This window comes from Talpa occidentalis, unplaced genomic scaffold (genome assembly GCF_014898055.3).
Source record: "Talpa occidentalis isolate TD23 unplaced genomic scaffold, MPIMG_talOcc4v2.1 talOcc4.6, whole genome shotgun sequence".
NCBI lineage: Eukaryota > Metazoa > Chordata > Mammalia > Eulipotyphla > Talpidae > Talpa > Talpa occidentalis.
Genome location: NW_023604972.1, coordinates 130,342,599 through 130,366,277, shown reverse-complemented (window position 1 = coordinate 130,366,277; position 23,679 = coordinate 130,342,599). Strand labels below are relative to the sequence as shown.

The 23,679-nt window shown below is 33.7% G+C and overlaps 1 protein-coding gene across 8 annotated transcripts in view; it reads right to left on the bottom strand.

Moving 5' to 3' along the window:
* CDH18 (cadherin 18) overlaps positions 1–23,679 on the bottom strand; it is a 712,342-nt gene that overhangs the window by 498,161 nt on the left and 190,502 nt on the right. For 7 of the 8 annotated variants that reach the window (XM_054688413.1, XM_054688412.1, XM_054688411.1 and 4 more), the window contains exon 2: positions 20,133–20,196. The gene's annotated coding sequence lies outside the window, so the exon portion shown is untranslated. The remainder of the gene's footprint in view (positions 1–20,132; positions 20,197–23,679) is intronic. The other variant, XM_054688414.1, reaches the window with a different exon arrangement.

The following is a 23,679-nucleotide window of genomic DNA, read 5'->3' as shown; positions in this document are numbered from 1 at the left end:
TCAGTTGCAATTCCATCAACACTGTATATTATTTCTGGAATGCCCCTCCTTACTTTGGCTATGATCACTCAAAGCTCCCTTCACCGGGGCCTCCCTGGTGGCACAATGGGTTAAGCACAGCACTATGAAGCTATCCACAGCCACTGCAGCACGAGTTCGATCCCCAGCCAGGGAGCTACCCACATGGCACAGCAGACCTCTCCTGACTCGCCTACTGGTCCCCTCAGCAGTGCATTTCAGTCAGTCTGCCTGTTCTGCTCCCCACTGTGTCTGTGGTGAATACTCTCATCTCTCCCCCCACCCAGCACCTCTTGCCTGTACCCCAGTTCTTGTATGCATAAATAAATAAATCTTAAAAAAAATCTTCCTTCATCACCCTGGTACCTGGGCAAAAGTAGTCCTGCTCTGGATCCCCCTGAATATTGAGGGTATTGCTCTGACACTATGCCAGGGTAACACTTCTTAACATGAAGCAAAAGAGACGTACTCCCCAGAGGCCAATACCACATATCTACGCCATACAGATGCTAACAGGAGAATGGAAAAGATGAAGATATACTCAATGCTAATGATTTCGCTAAAGAAAATGTCACTGAATTTTTTGATTAAACAAAAACTCTAATTAAACTTCACAAAGGAAAATTAGTAGACAACAAATATCATCACAATATCTGCATGAAGTCATTCAGCATTCACATTGTGCCTGGGCTTGTGTACAGAAGAAACTGGTAACACAGACATACAAACCTTTCCCAAACCCTACGTGAATGTATGCAGAATTTGTCTCTGCATCCGAAGTGTTGCTCCCGAGCAAGAACTCCTTAGCAATATGGTCTCTTGAAATAAGACCTAGAAAAATAGAACTGTATATTTCTGTTTTAGAAATAAGACCTAGAAAAACAGAAATGCAAGAGCTCTGTTTCCTCATTTAGCAGGAGTGCAAAGTAGCAGGACAAATGTAAGGAAAAATAATACCACAAAGAGTACAAAATAGAACATTTTCTAGAACTGAGGTTTAACTTATTTCAACTTCCAAGAATTATGGCAGTCTCTTTGCCAATGGTGTGCACACCAACATAAAATTAACAGCATTACTTTAATTATTACAGTATTACTCCCTGTGGCACAAGGGTTTAAGCATCAGCACTGTGAAGTTATCCACAGCCACTGCACTATGGCAGCGCAAGTTCGATCCCCGGCCAGGGAACTGACCCACATGGCGCAGCAGACCTCTCTTGTCTCACCTGCTGCTTCCCTCAGCAGTGTATTAGATCTACCCGTTCTTCTCCCCACTCTGTCTCTAGAGAATCCTCTCACCCCCCCCACACCTCTAAATTCAGTTCTTGCATTCATAAATAAATAAATCTATTTAAAAAAAAGAGTATTACTGTAGAAAAAAGTGAAATCACCTTCAGGTTCATTCCTTTAATGAACTGACCCAGAATTAAAGAGAACTGTACATTTTTCTGACATCTCTTTCAGTAGGCCAATTTCTTATTTACATTTACTCCTCAGTTTTACATGTCTTTGATTTCATAGATTAAAAAAAAAATCATACAAATGTAAGTGAATTATCACATAGGCTCCCTACTTTTACCAAAATAGCAATACCAATACTTCCCTTAGCTTTATTCTGGTTATCTAGACCCCATCTGAAGAAAAAAAAAAACTTTTAATCAGTCTCCTTTCATTTACTCAAAGATATATATCACATGACATTAGAATTCTTTCCTTGGGATTTGCTTTTCCTTTTAAGTCTTTATGAAACAATTCACTTTTTCTGTATCAGCTTCCATTTGGAAATTGCAGAAACTGCACTGTCACAGGAGATAAATTGAGGTGTCTTTTAACCAGGCCCTTATGACTTACAGATTCTCTAAAACCTAGTTCCAATTTTGAACATATAAAATTATGTTGACAGATAGTTGCCTCACTCTTGTTTCTGAAAATATAGGTCAAGTATTTAATCATCAAACAACCACGGGTATTTAACAGGCTCATATTTTTCATGATAATAGAAAACCCTAGGGTTATTTTGTTGTAGAACAGGTTATATTATTCCTAGTTCAAGTAATTGTGAAATATTATTCTTCCCAGAATATCTGAATTCTTTTTTTTTAAAGATTTATTTATTTATGCATACAAGAGCTGGGGTACAGGCCAGAGAGGCAGTGGGTGAGAGGGTTCACTGGAGGCAGGGTGGGGAGCAGAACAGGCAAATGGACTGAAATACACTGCTGAGGGGAGCAGTGGGCGAGACAGGAGAGGTCTGCAGCAACATCTGGGTATTTCCCTGGCCGACCGGGGATCGAACTAATGTCATTCTGCAGAGGCTGCAGATAGCTTCATAGTGCTGCTACTTAAGCCCTTGGGTCACCAGGGAGGCTCACATTTTCAGATTTTAAACCCTATTCATAACATGAATATGCTGCCAGTTATTTTATGTGCATGCACCAGAGCTTGGATTTTGACTAAGTAGAATTCTGGATTTTATTCCTTTTTTTTATTTCAAGCTTTTATTGTTGCAAAATAGATTTATACTGAAAATGCTATCATTAATATTGATTTGATATTTTCTGTTAAATCTATCCTATTAACATGCCTTTTGTTTAAAACTTGGCTAGCATAATGAAATGCATTCTTTTTAATTAAAGAGCAAATAGTATTTCTTTTTACTGACTTGATATTTCAAATTATGATATAAAAGCTTGCCAGAAATTTCTATTACAGTTTATATTTTCTAATTTATAGGAGTTTGTTTTGAATTATTTTATTTTTTACTGGCAATATTGAATGTTTTATTACAAGCATTCACTCTAATATAGAAATATACATTTTATATACTTTCTGTCTTCTCTCTCGCTCCCTCTCTCCCCCCTTGTCCACTGCCCTAAGTTCAATGATATCCTCAAAGATATTTCTCATATATGCAGAGTAAAATCTGTATATTAGGAAGAAACTCCCTTAATACGGAGAAGAAATACTCTTGTATTTAGATCGAATAGAAAAGATAGGGCATGGTTCAAATGTCATATCATCAGAGAAATCTTCCCTGAAAATACTAGTACAATATATGTACATTAAATCACTGCCTACTTTCTTATTATTCTTTCACAACATGTATCAACTCTTTGACATTCTGTTCTCTGTAACTAGAAGACAATCTCCACTAAAGGAGGATGCATTGACAATGTTCTCTTCACTACTATAGTCCCATGCCTAGGAAAAATGTCTGGAATACAGTAGGTGCATAATAAATGCTCATTGCTTGGGTGAACTATATGTTTTCCATGTAAAAGAGCAAATTAAAGAGATAATTTACATAATTAGTTATAGTTTGTTAATATCACCACCACGACCACCCGCTTCTTACCAATACATAAGCAGACACACATACTATTCTTCCTTTCCAATACACAAGCAGACACACATTCTATTCTTGCTAAGGTAAAGAATCTCAAAGATTCACCATAGTACCTAATAGTGAGGAACAGAAGTTGTTGGAAAGAGTTGGTATGAGTTTCCCATGCAAATTGGTGAGCAGGTAGAAATTTGGAGTTAAGGGTTGTTCCATTCATAAAGTTCTAAGAGCAGCAGGGGTTGCTGTAAGGCAGAGAATCAGTGGTATGGAAAGAATGAATGAAATGTCTGTGGACAAAATGGATGTCTACAGAAAAGAATTCACTCAGGGAAAGTATGTCGGAATTACATGTGAAATGGAAAGTTTTAAGTTGGAGTGGAGGAGACTTGAAAATAGTTGATTTTTTTTTTGTGATTGTCTAATTATAAATGAATAGAAGCTTGTGGATCTGTCCATGTTCCTGTTTACAGGGTAGAAAGTCATAAGACAGAGCATGTTTGCAGGAAATAATGGAAGAAATATTAAGGCATTGAGAAGTTCTGCACTGAAGAAATTCAAAAACTGGTCACATAATTCAAAACTAGTTCATATCTTGCATGAAAAAAGCACCTGACTTTGAAATTTGATTTTTAAAAAGGTAAGTAAGTGCATTGTGAAAGAAAACAGTAACATACACTAATACATACACACCAATACATTGACCTCTGAGAAGCAAAAATCTGATTCTTAATAAAGTATTTTTAGATTTCTGCATACTATTAAATAAACTATTTTAAGAGAAAGTGTATAAAACAGCAGTTGGAATTAGCTGTCACTGATGTGAATAAGAACCAAATTAAATTTGACAATCAAAGTTTCAGCTGCAAAATGATCTTGGGTGATTATTATAATTAAAATGAAATGAACAATATGTTAACTAATATATTGTTTAAGATGAATCACTTCTATATCATATGACTTATGCCATAGCTATACTGCAATTAGATCATTCAGTTGTTGTTAGAGTTAATGGAAGACTTTTCAACAGAGAAGTAATTACCATTTTCAGGAAAATTCTAAGCTAACAACAGAAAAAACAAAGCTCTAAAAATAGACCCTCTAAAATAACTTCATAAAAACAAGTAGATCTTTTACTTATTGATTACATTAGACTCTTTAGTACACAAAGAAATCAATATCAAACATATAACTATTTATAACTCTTTAAATAACTATAGTAAATCATTAGTTAAAAATGGCAGAATTGTTTACTGTCATAATATAAAAATATATTCAAACACCAAAAAAAAGTCTAAATTATTATGGTACTGTTAGTGGAGGAGACAGACTTTACTTATGAGTTTATTGGAACGATCATTAGAGATTTTTTTTCTTTTGGAATATAGATCTTGTACAACTTATGGAGGGAGTTATGTCCAGATAAATTGATCATATGTGGAAAATATAATGTCTAAGTGCCTTTCACATACCTGTTATGTTAAAAAAAATACCAAACATCATGCCTTAGCATAACTTAACCTACTCATGTCCAATAATCAATTATTGATTGATTCTGGAATGCTTTCCTAACAAATTGATCATATTAATAAAGATGTTATTGATGCATTTTAATTCATGTATTTTAAATACAACACAAATAATGTCATATGAAAATATGTGAAGATAGTATTATATTTACAAATATACTGTCTGAAGTGAGTAAAGATATGTCCAATGTTGTGAAATATGACCTTTCACTTAAGACTTCTGTGGAAGAATGTAACTTCTAGAAAGGTCACTGCTTCCCCACGGATGCTTCAGGTCACATTCTTTACTATCTTGTTTAATCATTTAAACCGTTTCTCTTCTAAATATTCAACCTTCCTCATTTCCAATAATTCAATGGTCTCACTGAAACCTGAGACAATTTGTGCCAAAAAGTAAGCAGGTAACATAAATCATTCCTCATCCTCTGCCCTCTGTAGCCACCACTATTGATCTAGTCTTTTCTTCTCAAAGAGGATTTTACTTTTAAATATGTAGTTCTAACAACAATTTCCTCTTCAACTACTCTCTGGCTTCTGTCACAGAACTCCCTGAAACTGTGCAATATTAATTTTACCACTTATTTATCAACATGACACTCTTTTTATTTCACTTTTGTTAACATTTTATTAATTTTTATTGAGGCACCCTTTATTTACAACACAGTATATGATTTAGGGGGATAAGTTTCACCTCCTCAGATGTATGTCACAATACCATACACTTGGCTCCTTCGTCATAGATTAACTGCCCAGTTAAATGTGGACTCTCAATTCTATCCCTCTAGTCTGAGTGTCCATTTTTATTCTGATACCAGACTATTTAGATGACACTTCAAAACTTGACTTAGTCTTTCCTTAACTGCCCAGAAAAGCTTTTTTCCCCTATATTTATTTAATTTTTTAAATATTTATTTATTTATGCACACAAGAACTGGGGTGTAAGCCAGAGGTAAAGGGGTATGGGGCATGACAGGATTCAACAGAGAGACACAAGCAATTGTGAAGGTCTCGTTCACTCTGCTCCTCCAATCATCTCATACTGTCTTGGCCCATGTACCTTCTTCCTATATTCTAGATCCTCCCATTTTCCAGTCTCTTTTCACTTAAGGATAAGCCCAACTCCTTTGTTATCAATACTGTCAACATGTTGGTTGCATTTTATCCCCTCCCCACTACATGTCCTATTTTCATCACTTCCGCCATTTAATTTCCTGTTCACTCCTCAAAGCTTGCAGTCTGAGCACACATCCTAACCGTTGGCTTGCATTGCTTTTCTGAAATCATCAAATAATTCCTATGCTATTCCCAGGGAGTATCAAATACATCTCTCTCTTGACTTTATGCAGTATTTGGTGGTATTAACTCCATCACGTTCTGAAAACAAACTGTCCTTGGCTTTGAAGTTGTGCTTCATTGGGTTTTTCTTCTACATTTTTATCATTTCTTACTGATAACTGGAACTCAACATTTTGCTAAGCCTGTGCCCAGTTTTCACAATGTCATATGGCCCATCTACTTTTCCTTGAATATTTATTATGGATAGAAATTTTTCAGATTCTTCAAAACAGAAGAGAAATCTGTATGGTCAGCAGTGACTTTGATTGATGTTTTTGGCTGCTTTCGAAATCCTCTTGACAGTAGGACACCATCTTTCTCAGTTTTACAGTCAACGTTGTGATGTAGGGCATGGACCTAAAGTAGCTTACATTAGGATATTTCATATTTATGTATGGGTTCAAGTGTAGACTGATAGATTGTTTGATTAATATTTTTTTCCAATATGGATGGCTTCATCTTCTTTTCTCTATGAAGATGTCAGTATGTACATGGGAGATAGTAAAACCGGAGCATGTTATAAAGGTTGTCAAGATACTGATGTTTCAATTTTTTCTATACTTATATAAAATCTGATTGCTGATGAAAAAGTTAATCCAGAATTTAGAATCTCATGTTATTTGTCGATGTTAGGAAAAGCCTTTTATTATTGCTTAGTGAACTTCACAAAAAACTAATTTGGGCAAGCTACTGTTCTGGCTCATTGAATAGGCTCAATCACCCCAAAACCCCACACCCCTGGAGATGACAGTACAGGCTATACTTAGGAACTGAGGCAATCTGAGCTCACATTAGTCCAGTGGTCATTTCAGCTAGGAATTTATCAATGTTCACTATATTATCTGTAAATTTTGGTAATATAAAAACATGTATTTTGATTATTTAATGGGTTTTCTAAAATTATTCTTTATAATTTTAATAGTCCCTTTTCTATTTCAGTAATTCTATCTCTTATTTCCTATCAAAAATATAAAAAAAAAACTATAGGTAAATCTGATGTTTCAATGAAAGCATTTCCTTCTCAGTCCAATAAAATTCATCTCTTTTTCACTCCCACAGCATTTTCTTTGGACTAGATTTTTTTTTCCCCTTAGTTATGTATATTTTGTGTGGTTGTGTTTCTGGGCAAGGTGCCCAGATTGGTATAATTTTTGTTTGTTCCTCACATAGTGTCCCAGATTCTTGTTTTGAGAGGAGCATTGTAAATTAATAATGTGATTACAGAGTTACTGCCATTATTTATTTTCTGTAGAATCCAGCACATTAAGGTATATTATTCGTAGTACTTCGCTCCGAATGAGGATACAGCTTGGTTAGTTTCCAGGCATTGCAGTTATAAGCATCTATTTTTTCTTTAGTATAGCTGTCATACACATTATGTCTTGTCGGAATGTGAAATAACTGGTAAGGTTTTCTAAATTCTTCAGGCACTAAATTCCTTTATGAGTCAGGTTGCCTGGTGTTCCATTCATTAGGAATAATAATTTCCATTTGTGGCTTTGGTAATAATTGTATATATATATATAACAGAAAGTCATTTTTGGATGAGTGTGAGGCACGAAGAGATCCACTATCAGGACCCAAAGCAACTGAGATATTTTCCTATATCACCAAGCGAGGTATTAAAGGGCCTAGAGAAAGGAAATTGATGACTCTGGGTCTTTAAAATACAAATAACACTTTTAAATACATTCTCAAAATCAAATGTGCCCTACTTAATTGATGTTCACCGCAAGAATGATGTGGTATCTATACTTAAAGGAACAGAGAAGCTCAGCTTCCTAGTAAAGATATTTATTGCAGCCTAAACCATATTATTTATTACAAACCAACATAAATGGTATTTTCCATTGATGACTGATGGTAATCTTGTCAAATCCAGTTATTGTTTAGCTACTACTAGATATTTCTGGGCAGGTTCCCATATCATACATATGTCTTCCTTTGTAATATGCATGGACTTTATTATTATTACTTCTCTTTTAATAGCATTCATTATTATTTTATTCAGGAGATTGTTTTAGCTGTCTCCTACCAAATTCTTCAAGTTTATTCAATTTAATAAAGTAAGTTTCATTGTTCTAGGTTTCTGAGAATTCAGGTTTCTTATTTTCAGTTCAATGGAATCTGACAGAGCAAAGGTTTCCAAATTTTGTCTCATTTCTCTCAAGTAGAGAAGAAAAACAGACTGTCTTAGCAGCCTTAAGCTTCTTTGGAAATTATACTAAAGATACAAATGTGATAAAATAAATGACTGCAAAGAAGGAATAAGAAGTGGAAAAAGCTTGGGAGTTAAAATATTGTCACTGATATAAAAATGATTCTTCAAGTCACTTCAAGGCACTTGGCAAGAGGTCAATAACAGTGTCAATAACAGGGGCAGATAATGATGGGTTTGTATTCAGAAGGTTGGGACTTGGCATTTGTAGACATGATCATGAGTTCCTTCCTCCATGGTAATTATAGTCATTTGTTGAAATCTCTTTTATATACAAAATATCTCCTGTATACAAGTCTTAACATCAAAATGACACAAATGATGAGTTATAAAATCTCACAACTTTGAAAAATCAAATTTAAAACTTTAGGAGGTTTAGTTCCCCCTAGTGGTAATTATTCAACTGCTGTCTAATTGAGTGAAATTCATAAAGGGATAAAAAAAGTAAGTTCTAGTCACCTTACACATCACTTAATAATATCATCAATACACAAGTTTTGGGGCGTCCCTGGTGGTGCAGTGGCTTGAGTGCAGTGCTGTGAAGCTGTCTGCAGCCTTTGCAGTGCCGGTTTGATTCCTGGCCAGCCAAGGAGATTCCCACATGGCGCAGCAGACCTCTCCTGTCTAGCTTGCTGCTCCCCTCAGCAGTGCATTTCAGTACATCTGCCTGTTCTGTTCTCCGCTCTGTCTCTGGTGAATCCTCTCACCCTCCCGCGCCTCTGGCCTGTACCCCAGCTCTTGTATAAAAATAAAAAAATCTTTTTAAAAAATACACAAATTTTGAAACAAGGATGAGGTACATTACAATATTTGCAAAGAATAAAAAACTGCAAGGTCGTAGAGAAAGTTGTTCTAATTTCTAACCTAGTCTTTAGAAGAAATAAAATTAAATAATTTAGCTTATTTGTTTTTTAAGGCTAAGACAATAATTTTCCACATCATGGTTTTAATATATTTAAATAAAAAACAAAATGACAGTAATAGCAGCAACTTTTTAAGCCATGTAAATAGACTTCTATTGTTTAAAAAGTTGGGTAATAAAGAGTAGAAATAATAATATGCTAGTCTGTAAAGTCTAAAACTAATAATGTACTTGTTTATTAAATCTTGAAACTTTTCTAAGAGTTTGTTTTGCCAAACATCGACACAAAATGTCACTGCCCTTAAAACTAATAGCAAAAACAAATAATTCTAAAGTGCATTTATTGCAATATTTGAATGAGTGTTTCGTCTCTCAATTTTTAAATAAAGAAGACCCTTTGGTGCCTTTTGCTTACAGACTGGACTAGAAGAAGAAGGCAATATGGGATGGAATTTGATGATTTTTCTTACTGTCACAAATGATCTATATGTTTCATTACTTTATGCACTAAAATCCTCAGGCAATGGATTCTAAGAGTTTAAGTTAAACATACATATTTGAATTAAGTATAACAATGATATTCACATAAGTGATATGTTAAAATAAAGGTTGGAGGAAAATCAGTGTCTAATGAAATCTAAACTACAGTTATTTGGCTTTGTCAAACTGTCATTAAAGTAATTTTGTGTTAGTTTACAATATGCACCCTGAATTATTTTGAAGTTGGCTATCCTCTGACTAATTTCAATAGTTCTGTATCCATTGTTGTTTTACCAGTGAGACTATATTGTTTGTGTTTATAGCCTTCACCATGCTAAATGGGATACAATTTACTTCTGACTTGTTCACATGAACTCCATTGAGACAAAGACACAACACATTTATATATTTTACAGAGATTGGTAGACAAACATTTTTAAGAATAAAAAGCAAAAATAAAATATTTATGTTGAAATATTTTAGTTATGTAATATTTGAAAAGTAGTCTTCTGCTACATATGCAATATTAGTTAAAAGCTTACTTCTGAGGAAAACTGAAAATGAGATTATTTGTAATTTTGCCTTTAGTTTAAAAAGAAAACACCTCCCTGCATTTTAGTTTAGGAGGGTCATACTTTAATCAAATAGCCAACCAGGTTCTTCCTTCCGTAGAACTGAAATATTGATAGCTACCCTGTGTCCCATGAACATAGGAGAATGTATATCCTGTCAAATTACCATTTTGACATTCTTCAGGTAGATACCTAGATCTGTAAATATTGGAACATATTTTGAGGCACTTCGGTACTGTTTTCCATAGGCAGTGAACCAGTCTACATTTCTACCAACAGTGGTTACAATGGTGCAAACATTTTAGTAGGTAAGGGTGTATTACAGAAAAAAAAGAAAAATGTAACTTCCTGAAAAGAGAATTTTTTATGTGAATTAGCCTAAACTTAAGTGGCAAGATCTATGACCTAAAAGAACAAATATAATTTTCGTATTTTAAATGTTAATTTAAACACAAAAACAATAATAGGATTACTACTCTACTACTAAAGAAAAAAAATAAATCAATAGTGTGTATCCAAGTGTGTGTTTAATTTGCTGGATTTTAAGGACAAAACACTTTTATTTTACCATGAAAACTAAAAAACAGAGAAATCAACTTAGAATGCAAAATAATTTAGTTGACAATAATAAAAATGATGCTTAAAATTATTTTTGATTCAAAGTATGTGTAAGAATCAATTGAGAAAATATAAATGCAAATTATTTTTTATAGAAAAACTCAAAAAGTAGCTCCATAAAAGCATGTGAATTTCCTGTGCACATAATGGGAGAAACCCAGCATGACTAGGAGTTCTTTATATGCTGAAAACAAGTGTACAAAGAATTTATTTTTGTATTTGGTTGAAGAATGCTTTCCACATAGGTGTTTAAAATTATTTATTAACTGGTCTTGATAGGTTACTAACACGATACACGAATCTGCAAAATTGGATAACTTCCTCCTATGTTTCTAAATTGACTGCTTGAAGATTTGCTAATTATATAGCAACCTTTGAGTTTATTTTACAAGTTCAAATGCAATTTAAAATGTGGTTAAGTTCTAAAGCAAAATACTAACAATAGCCCCTAATTATACTCTTCCTACTTGGATCCATTTTAACAACTGTAAAGTTTCATTAAATCCATGTTGCCTTCCGTTCCTAAAGGCTCTATCCAGTGAAGGCTGAAGACATGTAATCTATTAAAAACTCAGTGAGCTAATTCTGACTTCGATTTTGTGTTGACTGTTTAGGAAAAAAGAGCAATGGCATTTTACCCTGAGTAGCAAAGCATTCTTCAAAAGTTTAATGATATGAGGAAAAAATACAAAATTGAAGAGTGAAGTTATGGATTTATAAATATAATCAAAAATGAAATTGGCAATCATATTGTCCTACTATCTTCATTTCACGCAAATAAATTACCAAAGTAGAAGTTTCCAAATATTTATTTTATACTTTTATGGAAAAAAAAAAGGTTATCACACGAAATTTTAAAGAAAGATCTTGAGTTAGTTATACGTTTCATTCATTGACATATTAACTTCTTATTATTCTCTCAAACTATATTTGCCTTGTTTTGTTTTTTGTCTGTTTGCTGGCTTTTGCAGACGACATATAAGAGTAATTGTCTTAATCTTAATAGTTAATAAGTGAAAGAATTGAGCTTTGAACTCTGGTCTCACAACTCCCTGACACAAGGCCATCTTCAAGAATATATTTTGTGCATTTTGTCAGTCCTGAAAGCACATGAGGATCATTATGAATGTCTGACCATAGTGGGCTGTGTGTGTTATATGTGTAATCCTACTGGAGGAGGGAGATTTTATTCATGAAGTCTTACAGTTGCTTTGAGGACAAAAATGAGTCCTTACTTCCATGAAAGTGAGCACTCAAGCTTACATATTTTAAACTATATAATTCCCACTTATTTAGAGCACAGTTTAAATACTTAATAAATATTTGTCATCTAAATCTGATTTCTGAAAAATTAGTTATCAGAAGTGGGGAAGGGTGAAGAGGTGGCAGTTACAGAGTCCAAATGGACTTAGTTGAAAGTGATTAAAACTTCAGTGATGGGTATGCATGGGGCATGAGGTTACACATTTGAAGAGGTGTGAAGTGGTACTTCTAAACACACACACGGTGTTGTAAACCAAAGTTACTGCAATAAAAAAAATCTCAGTTTTTGATAGTTTTAAAAGACTCATGAAATAAATTTAAGCATAAGGAATTGACAAAATTTCATGATTTGGACTGGATGAAATTGGAATAAAGTTTGTTTTTATAAATAAATGCAAATGTTGTATGTTTCTTAACATTTTTATGTTGTTCAAATATTCCAAATTAAGGTAACTTCATTGAATTTATCATTCATCTTTTCGTCATCATGAAGTTTCATGCCATGATTATTCATTGTTATGATTTGACTAATGTATTATGCAAAAATCAAAAGGGATTTATCACTTATAAATTTCTTTTCTAATCCCACATTTTAAAATTTAGATGCCAGTGGGGTAAATTTGTCTCCAAAAATTATAACCAAAAAAAAAAATGATATTCAACTTTTTCTCCTTTAATTTGCTCGACTTTTCAGCTATAGACACAATACCTGAATCTAACCATGTAAAGTAACACTTTGACAGGAAATCTCCAAGGGTAAAGATCTTATGTTTTGGCTTGATATCTCAGGGGCTGATATACTGGTTCTTGGGAGTTACATTAAATCAGAACTAAATGGTCATTTGTTAGTAGAAATGTCTCCTGCTCCATACAATGGCTTTGCTTGTCCTTGCAGAGCAAGATTAATAAATAAAACCTGCACTCACTCTAAAATTGGTCCAGAACTTTATTTTACCTTATAGCAAAACTATCTGGATACACCATTTCTGCAATAATGTTGAAATATATAACTTGTTGTAGTATATTCCAGTTTAAAACAAATGAAATTGTATGACAGGAGTTTCTAAAATACTTTCATATCCCTATAAAATATTCCTGGATTTGAATGCCCACACAAATGACCAAAAACAATTCCTTTTTCCAAAAATCAAATAGAAATTAGCAATGGAGAAGGTGGAAAGCGTGTATGCCAAACAGGTCAGTTGTAGTATGAGAAGAGTTCTAAAATTATAGCTAGAAAACATGTGAATGACCATTTAATCTACACTGAGATATTTAATAAGCTCTCCTTTGAAGAAATGGGAATTTAATGCCACCATGGTAAATAAAGAAATCACTCAGCAAGATAACTAACCCACATTGCAGTGCCCAGCACCAGGCAACAATTACACAAAGGTGCCAAAGAGGCTGAATAACATGATTCGAGATAAGTCATATGTTTCGATTTAAACATACCACACCACACATAAACACACACACACACACACACACACACAGAGATTGAGACAGAGAGAGAGAGCACAATTAAAACCTTGCTGGACCTGTAGAACAGAAATCCTCAGTACTTGAATTATCCTTGGCAATAACTTTCTGTGGATTCTGAATCTCTATGGCAATATGGAATTAAATTTCAAGGGAGTAACAGCTCATGTAGTGATAGCTAGTGTTACTGTCATTTTTGTTTCACAGATGACAAGACTTTAAGGAAAAAGAACACACTAAATTTGAAATGTTGTATTTGCCCGTGTTGCTTTAAGAAGAGTTGTAGCTATCGGTGATGTGGAGAATGACTATCAAAAATTTGGAACAGTGGAGCAGTAGTCTCTGTAACTGTGGAAATTGTCTATACATTTGTAAAAGTGGTGCTAACTACCTAACTACAAAAGATGGCAAGTTTGACTTTGAGTTAATTTATAAAATATCAAATTAAACACATAGCAATTAAGTCAGATGATATATATAGAGGGCATGTTATGCTTCTTGTAAAACTTCTTTATAAATGACCCCTGTCAGATTTCACACATTTTATTCAGGTATTTGTGTGTATCAATGATCAAAGACTGTAATTAGGAAAAAAAACTCAGAATGCAGCTGTGCTTCCCAAATGATTCTTACCTCAGTGGGCTTTATTCAACCCCTTTCCTGATGTTTTTATTTAATTAAAGCCCCCTTTCACAGATCCGTGGGGAATTTTATGGGATCTATCAAACTCTGGCAGGAAAAATGCATAAAGAAGTACAAATGTGCACATTTTGAAGGGATTTGAAACAGCACATCTAAAATTTCACTTGAAGGATAGCAAGAAGTAATATTTATGAAAATGCTCATCACAAATCCACATTTAGAAAGAAACCAAGAGTTCAAAAAACGACACCGCATCAATGACGGCACATCTGTGTGAAGAAATCAATATATACACCCCCATCTCTGATGACTAAGAGCAAAGGATTGGTGTTAGATGGATCCACAACCATTTCTGGCTTAGCTTCCTCATCAATAAAATGAGGCAATACAATTGCATTATACTACATATGAAATGAAACTATATCCCAGTCACTTAGCAACTAACTTAGACTGGACATTCAATAATTTATACGTAGAATTAGAAAATAGCTAGCAATGGGGTTTTGTTCTCTCATTAAGAGAATATTACATAATCAGTTAGCCAGCTGCCCAGCTATCCTACACCTGAAAGCTCAGGTCTCTTCCTTAAGATCAACTCAGTGCCTTCATCCTACTGGTTTCCTCCCCATCTCTGATTCAGTGCAGCCATTTCAATCACAGTTCATACCTTCATTTGATGCCTGTCCAAGCATCCAGATTAAATACATAATTTTCCAGTAAATTAGTTCAGGTGAGTGAGTCAAGAGGCAAACTGCTCCTCCCTTAACTCTCATTGAATCTTTACTTTCTGAAACTTCTGAGGTGTTTTAGGAGGCATATACTGTTAAAGTAGCTCTTATATCTGGGTAAACCATTTCAGTACCTTAGTTCATATAATATATTTAAATCTATCTTATGCCTAGTAATGTGCTTTACTGAGAGAGGTTAAGTAGAAGGGAAGAATATAATACAAGTAAGTTAAGAGCATGTGCCTCAATACAATTAGCTAGTCTAGCTGAGAAGCCAACAGATTTGTTAAGAAGGAACTGGCATGATGACAGAGGTGAATCAAAGACACATTTTTGGAGAAAAGGAAAACTCTAGTAGTATTAGTTACTATATACAGGCATTCTGACTTTTCCACAATAGATAAAGGTGGGTAGGTAAGGAGTAAGAGAGATAAATTTAATTAAAATGGAAGACGGTAAAACATTTAGAAACATGGGCCTCCCCGGTGGCTCAGCGGTTGAGCGCCTGCTTGTGAAGCTGCCCACAGCCTCTGCAGCGCCGGTTCAATCCCCGGCCACCCAGGCGAGGGTCCCACATGGCGCGCAGACCTCTCCTGCTGCGCCCGCTGCTCCCCTCAACAGTGTATTTCGTCAGTCTGCCTGCTCTGCTCCCCACTCTGGCTCTGGTGAATTCTCTCACCCTCCCACGCTTCTGACTGTACCAGTGCTTGTATAAATAAATAAATAAATCTAAAAAAAAAAAAAACATTTAGAAACATGGAAATGTTTGAGAAAATCAGCAAACATACATTTTACTTCAAAGAATTTACAAATTTTAATGGATAATTCCTTTACAGTGTGATCACCCAAGAAAATATAATTATTTATACAGTCTAAATCCTTTTTCTTTGGTTTGTGTAAATTAAAATTTGAGTAATCACTGAATTTAAAACTACTTCTTATGAAGTTATTTTTTAAAGAAGTTAAAGATGCTGGTGAAATTTGAAATATTGTAGTGGCAGATTTCATGCCAACCAGATGAAGAAGGTGATCCTTCAATGGCATGTGTTTCAAATAGATGACATTGTTGAGTAAACAAGGGAAAAATGTTTTACTTTAAGTAACACAAGTAATGCTGTTCATGAAAAAATGCAAAACAAACTTGGAAGCACATCATCATATTCTTCTGTACAAACTGTCAGCTTGTATCTACCCCCAAAGGATAGAAGGTGCTTGTAAAACTGCCAGGAAAACACAAGAGAAGAATGTTCATCTCAGAGACATCAGAACAAACTGCTTTTCCATTGGCATAACAACCAAGTAAGTGGCAGCAGGAACAGTGAAAATGTTGGGGGGTCCCTGATATTTCTTTATAGAATCTTTTTAGAATCTCAGCAGCAACAATCAGAGACCAGAGTTTTATGCAGTTCAAATCAAACAGAGACAAGCAAATCAATCCCAGGTGACCTCCTGCAAAGGGTTCATGCAGATTACTTGGCATTATTTAATGATAAGCTTTACACCTCCGTACTTTATACAAGTGTCAGCAAATGCTGAACATAAATAATGATCTAAAGTTCTATGAAAATCAAGTTCATTTAATTTAATTCACAGTTCTTCTGGAGAGCAATGATCATACCTGTATCATGAGAAATAAATGAGTTTATGAACACCCAGCACCTCCTAGGCAGACTCGAGATTATTCATGTAACATGGAGTCATAGAAATGAATAGAGTTATATAGTCTCTTACATGCAGAAAATTATATAATTTACTTGCTTTCCTTATGTTCCATACAAGAATATTTAGTGGTTCGTTCCTCTAAATCATACCGTGTTAAAAACCAACACTGCCTCAATAAGAAAACAATACAATAAATAAAAACAGAATAAAGAAAGAATATTTATTGGACTATGCTAAGGTACACGGAAACAAAAAAAACACCCTAAAACTACTACTGGTTGTAGTAGTAACAGGATGTAGATTATATATAGAATGTAGATTATATTTGTTATCTAACATGAACTGTACGACATAGTAGTTACAGAAATTTATAGAACAGAGGAGCCTCTCCTCTCTGGTGGCACAAGGGGTTAGGTCTCAGCACTATCAAACTATCTGCAGCCACTGCAGCAAAAGTTCAATCCCAGGCCAGGGAATTTGCCTACATGGCACAGCAGACTTTTGTCTCACCCACTGCCCCCTTCAGCAGTGTATTTCAGAAGATCTGCCTATTCTACTCCCCACTCTCTCTCTAGGGAGTCCTCATACCCCACACATCTTCTGGCCTGCACCCCAGCTCGTGTATGCATAAATAAATATTTTTCAAAAAAAGAAATTTATGGAACAGAAATAGATTAGTATCCACACTTTTGAAACAAAAAAGTACACATCAATAAGGTAATGTGCATTACAATTTTTTTCATAACTGTAAAAGAAAATAGTAATTGATTGCAAATGATATGAGGAAAATTTCAAGTGTCAATTGTGTAAATTAAGAACTCACATTCATTTTACTTCAATGAATAAAATTATTTGTCTATGAAAATCTGAAATTTTATTTAGTTTGAATTGTTTTTCCTTCGGTTATCATGTTTTATTGAAATAACACTGGTTTACAACACTGTATATAATTTTGAGGTTTATACAGGTATAAATTATAGAACAGCTTTAACTTTTATACCTTAGAAAGCAGCTTGTGCTTCTGCACCATTAAACACCTGATAGGTCTATTTTGGATTCTATTGTAAATATAGTTTAATCACTAATTTAGAGTAGATAATTATCTCATGAAAATTGTCTTTCTGTGTGAATTTTGATGAAAGATTTCCTGCTATAACTTAGAGCAGTTGAGTGTGAACATTCTACTGAAATGTAGTTCCACAGCCTGTAGTTCCAGCGGTAGTTCCATACCACTCACTGTAAGCCAGATTAAAACAAAATAGGTAGACTAAAAGTAAAACAGCATAGTAACCAATGCAGTCAGAAAATTTCTTCTACAGAGATATTCACTTCATCTGTCATTCATTAAATATTAGGTATTGTTTGGCTATTTAAGTTAAATGCTATATTCTATAATAGAGTTTCCAGAATGATATTTAAGAGTAAAATATAAGTGAAATTTAATATAAAGTCCATACAAATGTGATTAGGGCTTGAGTGACAAAGGCAATCAGTGCAAAATCTATTATTCTAGCTCATTTTTCTTTTCATTTTTATACATTATAATAGTGTTGGAATCTGATAAATGCATTTTGATTAAATTTACTTGATAAAGAGCATCTTATTTTCTCCTTTTTCATTACCCTGTTTAAATCTGACCTAAAGCCTGGAAACTTTGACTAACATTCGAACTCTAAGCTTTTCCTTCTTTTCTTCTTTCTTGATAAAATTTGTGATAAAATATCCCTTTCTGAATTGGGTTAAGGAACTTAGTGCCCACACACAGGGCAAATGATCAGTGTATGTATAATTCTGTTTATAATTCTCTACAACTTCAGGGATGATACAATAAATATGATATTTTAACGATAAATTATGCATCAATATTCTATTTTTTTTAATTAGGCATGTTTAAATCACATGCTGAGTATGAAAACTGATGCAAATATTTTCACACACACAGTTTTCTTATCATGATAAAGCATGATCACCATGATAGGTGAAGTCGTGCTTATTTACAATGAAGTGATTTATTAGTAAGATAATTAAGCAGTGTGTGTCACAGAACCTGTTATAACACTGTTTTCTACACCTTAGTTATTTTTACTTCCACCTGTTTTTTATACACCCAGAGAGCCATTTTTTAAAAAAATTGTTTGCCACACAAATAAATTCTGAACCATGTCATCAAAAATCTCACCCTTGCTAAAAGCTTCCAACAAGACCAAGAGTGTTGAGTAGGGAGGAGGAGACAGAAGGGATCCACACTTGAAAACTGTGTCAACTTAAATCTTTGTTTGAATTGAATGGAATACAATTAGGTTTATTTTGTTGTCGTTTTTAAGTTCATTATGTTATCACAAATACAGATCCTTGTTGAGAATTCTCCTACTAAAATAATTACAAATGCATTATATAAAAATATAGAATTTGACCTTAAAAATGTCAAACATTTTGAAATATCAAGAAAGCACTTTGAACCTTAACAAATGTCAAACATTTTGAAATATCAAGATTCTCAAGCACTTCCCTTTATATAAATGAACAGGCTTTAACAAGATATATGCAGACTTAACTAAAATATCAGGCAATTGCATAAAATTCCTGTGATGAAGTAGGCATTAGTCATAATAAATTAAAACAGTATTTTTGCTATGAAGACTTGTATCCTTATATTTCACCCTTTGATAAGAAATTTATATATTCAAGAAGATGTCTGCTACAATGCAAGCAATTTTGTATTAAATGTCATTAGTCATTCACCAAAATTCATCCATTAATTATTAACATTTCCAACATCTATTACAATTATTACTAAATGTGAGTGCCTTGTTTTAGTAAACCTTATCTATAAAACAGAATTACACAGCTAAATGATGATTATTACCAAGTAAATTATATCTCTAGAGTTTGACCTTTAAAGACATGTTACAAAATATAAATTCAATATTCATTAGAGAAGTGTTCTATACCCATGAGTGATTACTAAAACAGACATACTGTTTTCTTTACGTGTACATATTTCAAATGCACAGATATACCAAATTATATTTTAGAAATAATTTTAAAATATTGAAATATAATATTCAGTCTCTTTCTTAAAACTTCTAGTTTATTTTAAGAAAATTTAGAAACACCTATGAATGTCAGTCCAGTGTTAATGTACCTGGGCTGGTTCTGTGATATTTGAAAAATGCACCTATGAGAAAGAATTCAAAATTAGAGAAAATAATGGAGTTGATAATTTTTAGAGAATGATTTAAAGACCCTAAGGAAATTGTTCTGCCACATGTCTAACATCTCAATGTCGTTATATAAAACCCTTAAGAGAAACTCAATGATAGCACCTTTTGTCATTTCAGTAACATTTTTAACATAGCAGAATTTATAAAGAATAAATTTACCTTATAACTCACTTCATGAATGTTCAGTGATGCGTCTTTTCTTATATACTGCTGTAACTGGATTCTGGAGGGAAATAAAGGAAATTATATAAATAACTTTTCAACACTCATAGCATATAAACTTAGGCAGTTATGAATAACATAAAACACAGCTATTATAAATTTCTCATACCATTAAAGAATCCAACTCATGAAAACATATTGGGGGATAAACAGCAAATACGTATTTCAAAGACATAAAATACTATAGAACTTGAAAGGCCATATTTCTTTTTTTCACTGGCAAGGTCTTTTGACCCAGACCCCTCAACTAGAACATCAAGTCTCTCAGTTGTTAATTAGAGTATTTTTCAACCAGATTATTTGTTTTATCATTACTGAGCTTTAACGGTTCTTGGCATATCTAGAATAACTATCCTTCACCAGATGAATCTTTCACAAATATCTTCTTCCTGTCCGTGACTGGTCTTCTCATTCTCTTGACATCATCCTCATAGATTGAAAATTTTAAATGTTAATGATGTTCAGCTTATCAATGATTTATTTTATGCATTGTGCTTTTGATACAGTTTCCAAAATGTCATCACTATGTCCAAACTCATCTCCTCTATTAGCTTCTAAAAGTTTTTTGTTGTCGTTTTGCTATGAAGTGTGCAATCCATTTTGAATTAAATTTGTAAAGGAGATAAAGTCTGTCTATATCCCTTTTTTTTTTTGCATGTTAATATCCAGATGTTCCATGACCATTTGTTCAAGACACTATTTTGATTTCATTTTCAAAGATCAGTTGAATATATTTATGTGGGTTTATTTCTCAGCTCAGATCTTTTACCAATAATACACTGTCGACTGCAGATATTTTGTTGTTGTATATTTTTGATAATCTTTTAACTACTTTTTTGCCTTTCCATACAAACTTTAGGATCAGTTTGGTTATATCCACTAGATTGTTGAGATTTTTTTAAAAGACTTATTTATGCATACAAGAACTGGGGTACAGGCCAGAGGTGTGGGGGGTAAGAGTATTCATCAAAGATAGAGTGGGGAGCATAACAGGCAGATTGACTGAAATACACTGCTGAGCGGAGCAGCAGGATAGGTCTGCTGTGCCATGTGGGTAGCGCTCTGGCCAGGGATAGAACTTGTGCTGCACAGGCTGCAGATAGCTTCATAGGTTATGTCTTAACCCCTTGTGCCACCAGGGAGGCCCAGATTGTTGAGATTTTGACTGAAGTTGTATTGAATACATAAGTTGAAAAGAACTGAAATCTTGACACTATAGTATCTTCCTGTCTGCAAAAATGGAATATTTTAATTTATTTAGCTATTTGACTTTGTTCATTATTTTTATATATTGGGCATATTTTGTAATATTTTATACCTAAGTATTTGATTTTGTGAATGATGCTATAAATGGCAGTGTTTTTAATGTCAAATTCTAATTGGTCATTGCTGGTATATAGGATAGTGACTGATTTTTCTGTATTAACCTTATATCCAACAACTTTGCTAGAATCACTTATTAGAAACAGGAGTTTTTGATTGATTCTTTTGGAATTTCTGTGTGGACAATCATAGCATCTGCAAAAATAGAAAGCTTTATTTCTTTCTTACTAATCTGTATACTTTTTAATTTCCTTTACTTATTACATTAATTTGAAATTTTAGTGCAATGCTATAAGGGAGAGGGAATATACTTGATTTTTACCTGATTTTTTAGTAGGAAAGCCTCAAATTTCTTACATTAAGTATAATAATGTATTTTAATTGTGTTTTTTTTAAAGAGAGACATGTCAACTCAAAGTAAAAATTCAAGTTTTTTTTGCTTCTTTTAATAATCTGAATTTGTAGCTAAGAATAGCAGTAAGGGAAAAATATAAACTCCATTTTAATAAGCTCCTCTCTGCCAGATAGGTGAGAGGCTTTCATAACATGAAAACACATATATAAAAAAAGCATTTTTCATCCAGATGTTCAATGGAGGAGAAGCAGAGAGTTAAAAATATTTCCTCATGAACTATTCACTCATTTAATTTAACCATCTTTACTATGCTATACAATATTGATTTCAGACAGCATTCCAATAACTGAATTTAAATAACAATGGACAAATTTTCTATGTAAAATGTTATATATTTGTAATGTTAAAACTGCACATCAGCTTTAATATTTTAATGTTGTTTAACTTCTAAATGAATAATTCAAATATTATATTGAATCTGCAATAATCCACTAAGCAATTCGGAACAAATTAACTATGATTTTCATGGTTCTAGGAGATTTAATTTCTTTCAAGACAATACCCAGTCCCTGTGATGTGAATATTTGTGATCATCATCATTATTATCATCTCATAAACTGATAGACAGAAATGGAGAATCCTAAAATATGTGGATAGTTAATAGGTAGCTGTTGACTGGTTTGGGATCCAAAGAACTGGAGAAAGCTGACATCAGTCATGAAAGTGAACCACAGGTATTTTGACCCTGAAATTCGCAAGAGGTCAAACCTGAGTCCAAAGCTTTATTTTAGCCTGTGAAAACCCTGAGCAGAAAACACAGCTTTACCATGTCCAGCATCCTGACCTGGAGATACTTACACAGCAAATAAATGAGTACAGAATTTGGTACGTGGAAAATAGTCACTGCTACAATATTTTAAAATCTGTGAGTGGCTTTGAAACCAGGAAGTTGGTAGAGACTGGGAAATATTAAGAAGCATGAGAGGAAAAATCTAAGCGCCTCTGGATTCAAAATCTGGATTTGGAAGATGGTGCGATAAGAGTTCAGAAGGAAGTGAAGAATATATGACAGAAAACTTGAATAGAGAGCTCTGTGATACAATGCAAAAGACTAGTAAAGCTGTGTCTTGTGGGTGGAATCAGAACTTGTTATTGAAGAATGTGGAGATCTAATTTAATGCAAAAAATATTGTCTGATTTCTTCCTGATAATCAGAGTAAAATGGGAGAGGAGCACAAAAAAAAAAAAAAATGAAGGAAGAACTGTTAAAAAAAAGGATGCAGAGCAGTATGCTTTTGAAAGTAAATGGCTGTTCAAAGTGGGGAAAAAAAAGATGGATGATGTAACAAGACAACCATCAGCTAACATCTTGGAATGATCAAAAATTTAGTTACACTTAGTTCCTTTCAAGAGTTGAATCTGTGCCTTTGTATTTTTCTCTATCAAAAAACCCAGAAGGCTAGGGCAAGGGTTACAAAAGCCTGATGCCAGAACTTGATGCCCAATCAAAGAAAATCCAGCATTTCAGTGTGTTCACTTTCCATTTCTCCTTTCTTTGAGAATGAAAATGTCTGCAATTCATTTCCGTGCCTGTCCTGCCATTGAAAATGGCAGTGCTGGGAGTTGATAACTTATGCTCACAGTTTTCTAGCTCACAGGTGGAGAAGAACATGCTCCACCAACCCACTCTATATTCCATCCATGCTGTTCATCTGCACCTGAGCAGAATTTAGATTCTGAGCTGATGTAGCAATGGAATGAAACTCTTGCTATCCTAGGAGGCGCCAATATAATTTGCATTTCAGA